This window comes from Rosa chinensis, chromosome 7, assembly GCF_002994745.2.
Source record: "Rosa chinensis cultivar Old Blush chromosome 7, RchiOBHm-V2, whole genome shotgun sequence".
In the NCBI taxonomy this organism is placed as follows: Eukaryota; Viridiplantae; Streptophyta; class Magnoliopsida; order Rosales; family Rosaceae; genus Rosa; species Rosa chinensis.
In genome coordinates, this window is record NC_037094.1 from 20030200 (window position 1) to 20041653 (window position 11454).

An 11454-nucleotide genomic window follows, 5' to 3' on the forward strand; every position below is an offset into this window, starting at 1 on the left:
AAGAGTCATAATACTTTATCCATCTAGCTCTCACATTGGCTGCCATTTCTTGTAATACCTTCTCGGTATCCGATCCAGTGACCATCTTAGGTAATACAAATAGGTTATCTATATTTTTTCCATGGTAATTACATCATGAAAAGTTGTGTGCACAGTAGGGTGCAATGATGCACTAATTCTCAAAGTCACATCATAGAACACCCTTAAGAAATCCACAAACACTTCTGCCTTCTCCCAATCTTCAAAATCTGAAGAGTCCCACCGTGTTTCTCTTACTCCTTCTTACTACTACATTTCCATCCTCATCAAATTCTTCATCTGGTTCTTTAAAGTAATTTTAAAAATTGCTATTCTCATCGTCTGCCATCATAGTAAAAGCCCTCTTGAATTTCAAGGCAGCTTCCAGCATTATATAGGTGCTGCTCCACCTAGTTGGGACATCCAAACACACCAGTCCCTTGTTTGGAATCTTCTCTCTATCTATAGCCTTCTTAAAGAATTCCAATCTGTTCGGAGAAGATCTCACAAACTTCATAGAATTCCTAATTGCCAAAATAGAGTTCTGCAACCTCTTTAATCCATGCCCCACTATTAGATTTGTGATGTGAGCAGTGCATCTCACATGCATATACTTTCCACTCAAAATTTGTTGGTAAGATGCATACCTATTCATCTTAGAAACAAGCTACTCTAAAGCAGACTTGTTTGCAGAGGCATTATCGAGTAATGCACATCACTTTCTCAATCCCCCACTGCACTAAGCATGACTCTATAAGCTTCCCGATAGTTGGCCCTTGGTGATTTTGAATCACACATAAATTAATCACCCTTTTGTGCATTTTCCAATCTATGTCAACAAAATGGGCAGTAAGCACCATATAATTGACATTCTAAACACTTGTCCAAGTGTCAGTTGTGAGACTCAACCTATACTTCCTCAAAGTCTTCTTTAAATCCTTTTTTGAAGTGTCATACTTACTTAGGTTCTACACAGTTTCCTTCTAGAGGGAACATCAAATATAGGGCAGACTTTCTCACAAAATATGTTAAACCCTTTCTTTTCCACAAAACTAAAAGGCAGCTCATTGATCACAATCATCTCAACACAAGCATCTAAATAGTCATCTTGGCTATAAGCCACTGTTGTCAATTTATGACCCTTAAATTTATCACCAACAAGATTTTCTTGAGATTTATCCACATTAGGTGGATAATATATGTGCCTAATCATACCAAAAGTTCCATTCTTTGAATTATCCACAGCAAAATCTCCTACTTTTCCCCTAGGACAGAAGATGCAATGTGCCTTTTTATGAACTATCTTATTGTCATTTCCCTCAGCATCTTTCTGAACCACTACTTTATCATACTCTTTGAAATGCTCCCATACAAAACTACATTTTATACTAGATTTTTCAGAAGAAGCTTCACTTACAGATGCAGCATCTTAACTTGCATGTTGGCTTGCATCTTGACCTGGAGGTTGACTTGCAACTTCAAGAGTTGGATATCCAGGTTGACTTGCAGCTTCACCAGCTTCGATCTACATGGACATGTTGCTGTTGAAGAATCCGCAAGACCAGAAGCAGTTGGTCGAGGTCGAGCCACTACTTTCTTTGGTCGAGCCATCAACTTCTTCAATGATGGTGAACTGGTTCTTAATCAGTGAACTGAATTAGTGATGAATTGATGACGATGTTGCTGAAACTTCGATGAGATTGGTGATTCTATGAGAGACCAACAGGGTGAGAGTGTGAGAGATTGAAAGATAGGGAGAGAATTAGAGATTTAAGGTTTGATAGTTGGATAAGATCAGAATTTGGGGCTGACCGTTTTAGATTAAGTGATTGGGTGTACTCAACTCCATAGTAGAAGTGTAGACTCAAAATCGCACCAATTACATCCCATATAAATAGAAAATATAATTTTAAAATGATTATATATATATATATATATATATATATATATTGGGCTCGGCCGGCCTTAAACGGGTTTACAAATCACAAACTGAGGTCAGTCCCGTTTTAACGGTACAATTCAGTACAGGATAAAATAGTAATTTTTGAACTTCAGTATCGTCCCGTCCCACCAAATTTCTATACGGGTTCGGTTTTCTGGTTCAATATGCCCACCCCTAGAATATATGACTTTGAGTTACGGTGTTTCTTTGGTTATAATTGCAAGGGCATTTAATAGTTTATCTTTTAGAAGTAGACTCTTAAAATTTACATGCAAAGTGAAATTTACCCTAGCGTCCTCATTAAGATGGTGCAAACCAATAATCATATCCATTGGGGAGTTTTGATGGTCATTTTAGACAACAAACATAACATTTAAGTTCCATCTTCAACAACATTAATTTTCAACATATTTTTCCAGGAAACTCATTTTTCTTTTTCCTTTTGGACAATTAGACAGGTAAAATGTGCTCGTTGTTGGTGGGTAAACTATCTACACACGTAGGTTTTTTGGTTATGACTTTTGAAAGGAAGCTGGGATTGAGTTTCTTAATTTGGGTTAGGTAAACGTATTCGGCTAGTAGTACACCTGTATTTAATACTGCTATAGCTTTTTTTCTCTTGTTTCTTCTTTGCAATCTCAAGTTTCCTATACCAACATTTTATAGAAGAAAACTATACAAGCATCAGAATAAATTATGTCAGACATTGTGTTTTCCATCTAATATTCTAGTGTACTACATGTTGTTTCTCATAAGCTACCACTTATAAAAAAAAAAATTTGTCAAACGTTGCTAAAATGTTTTAGATAATGTAAAAGCGATTTACCAGACAAAGTCCAAGTCGTTGTTGATAAAATTCAAAATTAACTTTGGCTTGTAGGTTTTATAGATTGGGTTGTATGTCTTGTGAATCTTACACTTATATATGAATCTTACTTAATCCTTGTTCAAAAACTTGATCCTTATATTTGTCGGTGACGAAAAATTTCGAAGAGGATTTTGACTCACCAATGAATGTGGACTAGAGTGGGAGTTGACCAGGAACAATCGAGAAGCTTCTTAGGATCGTTAACTCAAAGTTTGACCTTCGACTCGAAAAGGAAGGGGGTACATGTAGAAAACGCTCTGATGCCTAAGTTAGTAACTGTCTAAGTCGAGTGTAGTAGAATGAATCGGAATGAGATGTCTTGCCTAAATGTCGAGCCTCCTTTATATAGGCGATAACATACTTGGGCGACAAGTCATCATTAACACTAAAAGCAGTATTTACTCATGCACTTATGATAACAATCATTGCTGCACTTATGATTATTAGTCACAACACTTAAATAGTTAATTACTGCGCACTTATAATTGTAATTATTGCGCATAGTTATTACCGTACTTATGATAGTAATTATTGTCTCTTTTATGGCCGACATTTACTGTCGTATTAATGACCAACTTAATTGTCCTAATTACGGGTCTATAATAATTGACCACCCTCACCATGCCCCCAAATTTTCTCTTTGGACACTCATCCTAAGAGGAAATTTCCAGATCCCTGGCTACGTCGAATCTTGCCTCGAATATTTCCTCAAGCCCTGGCCTCCCCGATTCTTTCCTTGGGCCTTGGCCGTCCTGGTCACCCCGAATCTATCCTTGGGCCCTGGCCGCCTCGATTCTTCCTCGAGGTGAAGAGTTATTTTCAACATGAGACATGGAATTGCCTCTATTTCCCTTTAAGTCTGATAAATAACGTTTGATTCTTTTTTGGCCACTGGCCTTGGGTATTTACTTTGACCACCAGCCTTACACATACATTCTGGTAACCCCGGAAATAAATATATTTCGCATACAAAAGGAAGCGAAAATTAGAAAAATGATTACTAAAAAAAGAAGAACGTTAGTCTACATTACTCGGACTCTTGTCTCTTTCGAGTTTGTATTCCGTCACTCCTTGTCTTTAGTGATAGAAATGAGATTTCCTGATGTCCAACTCCCGCCATTACTTTTTAGGAAAAATTGGTTCCCACAGAAGGCGGCACTTATTGGTGACGGAAAATTCCGAAGAGGATTTTGACTTACCAATGAATGCGGACTGGAGCGGGAGCTAACCGGTAACAATCGAGAAACCTCTTAGGATCGTTGACTCAAAGTTTAACCATCGGCTCGAAAAGGGAGGGGGATACCTGCAGAAAACCCTTCGATACCTAAGTTAGTAACTGTCTAAGTCGAGTGCAGTAGAATGAATCAGAATGAGATGTCTTACTTGGATGTCGAGCCTCCTTTATATAGGCGATAACATACTTGGGGGACAAGTCATCATTACCATTACTACTTTTATGGTTGTATTTACTCATGCACTTATGATGACAATTATGCTGCACTTATGACTTTTAATCACTGCGCACTTATAATCATAATTATTGCGCACAGTTATTACAGTACTTATGACCTTAATTATTGTCGCTCTTATGGACAACATTTACCACCATATTAATGAAGAACTTAATTGTCCTATAGAATAATTGACCAACCCCACAATATTTGAGATGTGTTAAATGATATTAGGTGTCACACAATACCATTTGATCTAATAGTATTAGTGTTTATTTTGTAAGTAAAAAATTTAGGATTTTCTTTCATATGGCGAATCCAAGCTTGGGCTACCTTGAGTTGTAGCCGGGTTAGGTTTTCTATAAAAAATAAAAATAAAAAAAAATAAACAAGGCTATTTTTTTTAAGGAGGGCCGGTGCGGCTTCGCTGGGTTCCTCGGGTTTATTCCTCTTGGAAAATTTATCCCATTTAATCTCTATTTAATTTCAGCCTACAAACTGACATTGGTCCACTTAAAAAATTAATCCTGTGTACAAAACCAGTCTAGAAAAACATTGCTTCACTTAATAGGTGGTTAGGTACATGAGTAGAGAAATAATAATTTGTTTCTATCATTTCCCAAGCTAGGACTGAAACCTAGGGTTTGATGCAGCAGAGCGGCGGTAACTGGGTCGTTTCTCGCCGGCTAAAGGGCGTTCTTCAACGTTGTTGTTTTCTTCTAGTGTGAGATGTGGACGTGGCTCGCAGTGGTGAATTTTGTGGGTTGAGGATCGAAGGAGAAAGTGGCGTCTGGTGGGGTCGTCGGTGTGAAGCGGTGTCGAGTTATGTCTTTGTCTGCGGCGCGGGTACTGCAGCCTTACTGGGGTCTCTTCAAAGGTGACTCATGTCTTTATGGAGGGTAGGGTCGGGTCTTCCAGCTGCGGCTTTCTCTTCTAGGTGACAGATCTCTCTTCCAGGCGGTGGATCCCTTGAACTTGGCAAGGTCAGGGTGTAGCGGAGCAGCAAGGCAGTAACCCAACCGGCAGTGATTTGCGGCGATCTCTCTGCCGGTTCTGTGGCAAAGGGAGGCAGCGAAACTCCTTGGTTGTAGCCTTGATGGGGTGCTGGAAAGGCTGGTCGCCAGAAATCCTGGCAGCGGTGACGGAGATGGATTAGCAGAAGGTGCAAGGTTTTCATCATCTTACTAACTTGGGTTTTGCCTGGGCCTAGGACTTGGCTTTTGGGCTTAGTCTCAGGTTTTAGGCTGTTGGATTTTTAGCCTAGTCGATTTAGTTAGATTTTTTGTCTATGCTAGTAGAAGCTTCTCTATAAGTCTTGGTAGAAGTATCTGGCTTTAGTGTACCACAATGGCATGTTTGAGGTCTAGGGTCTGATAGAATAGATTGCCTACAAGACGAGTAGATTTTGTTAGCATAGACTACTCTGAGCTTTCAATGTCTAAATAGAGCAGTCTCCTTTGTATTATTCTTAAGTCTATGAGCTGGGGCCATATTAATTTATGAGCTCTTATTCAAAAAAAAAGAAAAAAAGAAAGGTGGTTAGGTACATATAATTAAGAGTTATGAGTAAAAACCTCATATGGTACTTGGACCATTGCGAAAGGTACTTTTTAGTACCTATGATTTTTTTTTTTTACCTCAAATGATACATAAACTATTGCACCGTTACCAAATACGGTACCTTGTTAGCCAAATAGCCACCCTCAAGGATAAGGGCCAAGTTATAGTGTAGGGATTATGAGTAGGGGATATCGTAACCAAGGGATTGGAAAACCCACTCTAGCTAGGGAAAACCTAAATGGTGCTAGATGAATATGCAAATGTACAAATCACAAACAAGGGCTCACAAGTGAACCAATATTCATGGTGAATATATGCAAGATGGTGTAGTGGTTTGATTTTAATTTTGGAGATGGTTTCAACTCAAATTAACACAAGATAAAAACTTGAAATGCAAACTAGGCTATGCTAAACTAGATGTGATATAATGGATGGAAGTTAGAGCTTTGGGTTGTTCACCATAGCCTCCCTTGCATGCATTGATGTTCAAACTATTAATAATGTAATCCTAACTCCCAACTCCCAAGTATTCAATTACCTTCTTAGCATCCAGATAAGACTACTAATGCCTAAACTCCTTAGAATTTATCAATTTGCACCGGATAAGTGCAACACTAACTACCCAATAACAAGTTATATTACCAGATAAGTATCAATTCCTTGAACCTAGATGCATAAATGTTTGAGTTTAGGATAATCAAGCAAGCAAACCAATCCTAGGTCTAAGTGATTTTGACTTACTACCCTCACATACACACCTATTGTGCTATCATGCAATTAATGTTCACAGCTAGCTACACTCTAAACATTGTTCATGTAATGACAATTGCAAAGTATTCAAATTAGCTAGACTCAAATACAAACATTTACTTCTTGAATTAGCATGTGAAGATAATAAAAAAAATTGCATCAAATAAGGATCAAACATCAATTCATTATAAGTTTGGCTAGAGCCTTCAACCCTAGCCCCAACAATAGACTAGTCACACATATCTACATAAACTAGCATCAACATAATGCAAAACAATCAAATAATAGAGTTTAGAAATGACTAGGGATGATGTGAAGACTTGAACTCTATTAATTAGTCTAGTTTACTCTACTTCTAAACTATTTATAGCTATATACTTATTGTTTTAGTAAAAGAAGGGCCAAATATAGAGGTCTAGCTTTGTGTATAGGGTCATGAATGATGAATTGCTTGATCCCTGCTGATTTTGTTTGTATAACTCAAAAACCAACTAACTTTTGTTAACAAAATACTAGAGTAGAACACAAGTGTTTCTTACAAACAAAAACAAACTTTTACCTGTTTACATTCTTTGTCAAAAAGAAAAAGAAAAAGAAAATAGTACAGATTGTGCTCGGTTACAATAAGGTTACATAGATAGCTACAAGTACTATATTTACATTAATACATGTTTCCAAATGTCACAATACATCAATTTCTTATTTATGTTTTGTACTTATAGCTTCCTTGACTTGCTGCCATTACATTTTGCAAAACTACAAAAATTTCCAGCAACTGTCTTTAGCTCGTTGTGTTCCCTCTTCTTGAGTTTCTTTGGCTGGAAGTCTTGTTAAAACCTGCAACACATGCACAAAAACACATTAGAAGAAGAAAAGAAAATCTGGAATGTTATTTTGTTTTGTTTAACTGCTATGTCACCTAGTAGCTTGTTGAAAACACATGTTTACACACTTCTAACCACAATTAAGAGTCTGCAGACATAAAGTTACTTGTGTGCAGCAAGTGGATGCTCTTAGAGCAACTTAAAACTTGGGCAACAAGCTCAAAGTAGGAGCTGGCAGTTTGGGATAATTTTCAGATGATTTTTCTAAGCAGGAGCGGGCAATAAGCTGCTCCCAATGGTTATCTAACTGACTAAGGTAAGCAGGAGGTGGCTAGTCTACTTATAGATTCTAATTATTACATCTTCTAGTATAAAAGAAGCCTTTACCTCCAGTAAGAAACACAAGTTAGAAAAGAGAGCAGAAAAACAAGTTAGAGAATCTGGAAATAGCAGGGACCGGAGACAAGTCTTTAGAGGTCTGGAAACAAAGTCTCAGCTTTACTAAATCAGGTTTAAGGTAGGGGAAGTTTTGGGGAACCTCAAGTTTGATTATATTAGTCTATTGATATGATTTTGAGTGATATTTGCTGCTAATCAGAATGTTTATACTGTGTAAATTATATGTATATGCTTAATTCATCATCATGTTGTTTTATCTGATCCTAGCTTGAAGAAAGAGTAATAATGGTTGTGTAGTTGAGTCTAATACTCGTAAGGGACCAGAAAAGTCAGCCAATGGTATATACTCTTGGGGAGAGAAGCCCCATCAATTCTTATTGATAAAACGATCTATTGTTTGGCAAGAAGACACTGGTGACCGAGATTAGTACAAGATTACTAACAACTGGAGTATAAGGAGTTATTTTCTGTCTTGCATCATCACTAATTATATGTATGAGGTTTGCTCTACTGAGCTTTAAGCTCACCCCTTTTATGATATTTGCAGATCATGCTCTTGAGGGTTAGAGTTTAATTTCTGGAAATCTGGTTGTTGGAAAAGGAGAAATAAATTTTTAGTTTACTGTTTTGGTTTATCTTTGTACAATAAAGCTTATTTTCCAAGCTTGCTTTTATTTCTCTTGTAAGTACTTACTTATGTAATAAAGAGTTTATCTGATTCTCATTTTTTTTCAATATAGTTTTTATTTGCCAAAGTGTTTCTTATCTTTGACAATTAAAAGCTATTCACACCCTTACTCTGGAAAGAAAAAAAAATTTGCAGATTTTCGGGTTAGTGTGTGACAGATGATCATAAGTGAAGGATGATGAAATGGTGTCATGGGGATGATGTGGTAGCTTCTTTTGTGCTCTAGCTTCTTCCTTAAACTCCTTCTTCAAGACTTGAGATGATGATGAGTAGGAATGTAGTTGAAAAATGAAGTGGTGGAGATGGAGGTTATGCAGAGGAGATAGTGGTGGATTGTGTAGAGAATAGAAAGAGAAAAGGATGTAATGGCTAAGCGTGCGTGATCCCTTATTCCTTGAGAGAATGAGTTCTTAAATAGATGGAGAGAGAAGTGTGAAATGGTGTTGAGAAACAAAAGGGAGCAAGTGAAGCCTTGTAAGGAGCATAGAGGTGGAGTATAAAAATGGTAATAGATCCCAAAATCAAGGGAAAATGGCATAGGAGTGATGGTGTAGGTTGGAGTAGGAAATGATGAGTGAGAGATGGTGATTAAGCCTAAAACATGATAGATATTGGAGTGTTAATGATGATGGACTTTTGGGTAATAGGGAGTGTTTGATTGAATTGGAACCAAAAGGTTTTGGAATTTGGTTAAGATAGAATGATGGTGAATGGATGTGATGGAATAGATGCTTTGATGCTCATCGTCCTTGCTCCTCCATGAATGTGGCCGGAAAATACATGGCACCACTGTGAGTGGTGGTGCGCCGCCTCTTGTGCTGCTAAAAGTGGTGGTGCATCGAAAATTTGCCAGAATTTCATTTTTTTCTCTTCTTGTCAAGATTTTCTACAAAACATGGAATGTGATTAGTCATCATTAAATTGGACTTTATACACTAGTACAAAAAGTTAATCACACAACACTAATCACACAACGGAACACAAATCATCTGTTGTGTGTTGAAGTCAGTTTAATCATACAACGGTGCTGGTTGAATTCTGTTGTGTGAATGCCAACAAAGTGATAACTTTTTTATAGGAACTACATTGCACAACGGAAATTAAGCATGGTCCGTCATCTGAGCCTTAAAAATTTAGCGGGAGATTTCCCTCCACTTCGGAGTTTCGGATGGATGTTGAAAAGCTGAAATCTGGGCTACTAGGACAACGGGTTTTATTATTGCCGTTGTGTGATTGAAAAACTAAGCACCAAAGTTGAAGGATGCTTGCTTGAATGTCTTCACCGAGATAGGGCTAGTGCAAGCTACAATAATCATACAACAGATTTAAGGTTTTCCGTTGTGTGAACATGCAACTGGCGGTAACATTTTAACCAAAAATGTTGAAGGCGCCATGTTTCCCTCCATGATTTCACATTTTATACATTCAGACGACAGTGAGATATATTTCCGTTGTGTGAATAACTTAAGAAAATTTTTAGCTAGGTTTTGATTCCCACATCGTGTCTAAAAGAAAGAAAGAACTTAGCTCTCTCTCGACTACATCGACACTCAGCTCTCTCTCTCTCTCTCTCTCTCGACTGCATATCCCTTGCACTTAGCTCTCTCTCTCAATCTGGCTTGTTGCTATCGTGCTTTGCTGCTGTCGGTCCCGAATCTGCCACCGTTCGCGATTTCTCTCTCTCGATCTGCCACCGGTCGCGATTTCTCTCCCCGTTCGGATCCATTTTGGTTCCGCCTTCCAGAGTTCCAAGCTCCAGCCACCGAGCCACCTCCCCTTTCAGTCTGCCTGAGCCACCTCCTCTGCCACCGAGTCACCTTCACTGCAAGTCTATATCTCTGATCTCTGCGACTCCTTCAAGGCTTCAATCCCTGAATCTTAGGTAAACATCGATTACCCAGTACCCATGTTGATGATGTTTGATAATTGGGAATGGGTTGTCCAGATTTGTGAATCATGATGTTTGGTGTTTTGGGTCTAGGCCATCAAGGACTGGGTTCGTTGGGTTCGTGACGAAAGCATAGCCATCTCTAAAGCAAAACTAGTTCTCCCTCTCTCTTTCTCTAGGTTTTGCTCTTCACTTCCGCTACCGGCTTCTGTAAGTTGCTTATCTCTTTCTCTATAAAACAGCAACCCTGAAATTGATTTAAATCGCTACTGTCTTTGTTCGTCTGTGTGTTTCTCCTTTAACCAATTGCCACTATAATCTTTGTTTCAGAGCAGTAAGCAGCAGCTAGCTTCTCCGATGTCGAGTTTCATGCCAACAGCCAATCGATCAGAACACGAATCCCAACAAGTTTGAGGTCTAAATTCAATTCAACTTTTTGATTTTCTTTGATTTGATTCATGAATATATATATATATATATATATATTTGTTAATTTTGTGTAATTTGGATTCAATCAATAGGTCTCTGAACCTCCAAACGACTCCATTTCGAGCCTCAGCTTCATCCCCAAAGCCAATCACCTTGTCGCCACCTCCTGGGTCAACCAGGTTTCAATTCTTTCGCTTTTTATTCCTAAAAAAGCTATTGACTCTTAATCTGTAAGATAGTTATTGAATTTAATTGGTGCAATATGTTTTGTAGTAGTGATTATGATTTAGGAATAATATGCCTTTGTTCAGGTTTGATGTTGGGAGATACAACACAGTGGACAAAATCTTGCTAGTACCCCAAGGGAATGATTTCACATGACCATCAAGTTGGTGGGCAAATTCTCTGTCTTGTATTGTTTGATTTTATTGCTGACTCTATGTTACGTGAAACTACTTTGATTTTTGGTGTCTATCAGATGGCATCATCACGTAGACACATCACCTCACCTCTCATCAGAGACGCCACATCAATCTCTTCTCCCTCTGACGCCATATCACCTAGCTTCTCATCACGATTCCGGGTTGGAAATCGAAGCCTCAATCAAGCAAGCTGCTTGGCAATTTGATTCAGGTTA

General features: G+C 38.1%; 1 long non-coding RNA gene across 1 annotated transcript; it reads left to right on the plus strand.

Moving 5' to 3' along the window:
- The first annotated feature begins 10122 nt into the window (after positions 1-10122).
- On the plus strand, positions 10123-11143 carry LOC112175313. Its single transcript, XR_002926400.2, has 5 exons — positions 10123-10382; positions 10482-10598; positions 10719-10803; positions 10910-10996; positions 11129-11143. It is a non-coding gene; the product is annotated as an uncharacterized LOC112175313 (long non-coding RNA).
- Positions 11144-11454: the final 311 nt, after the last annotated feature.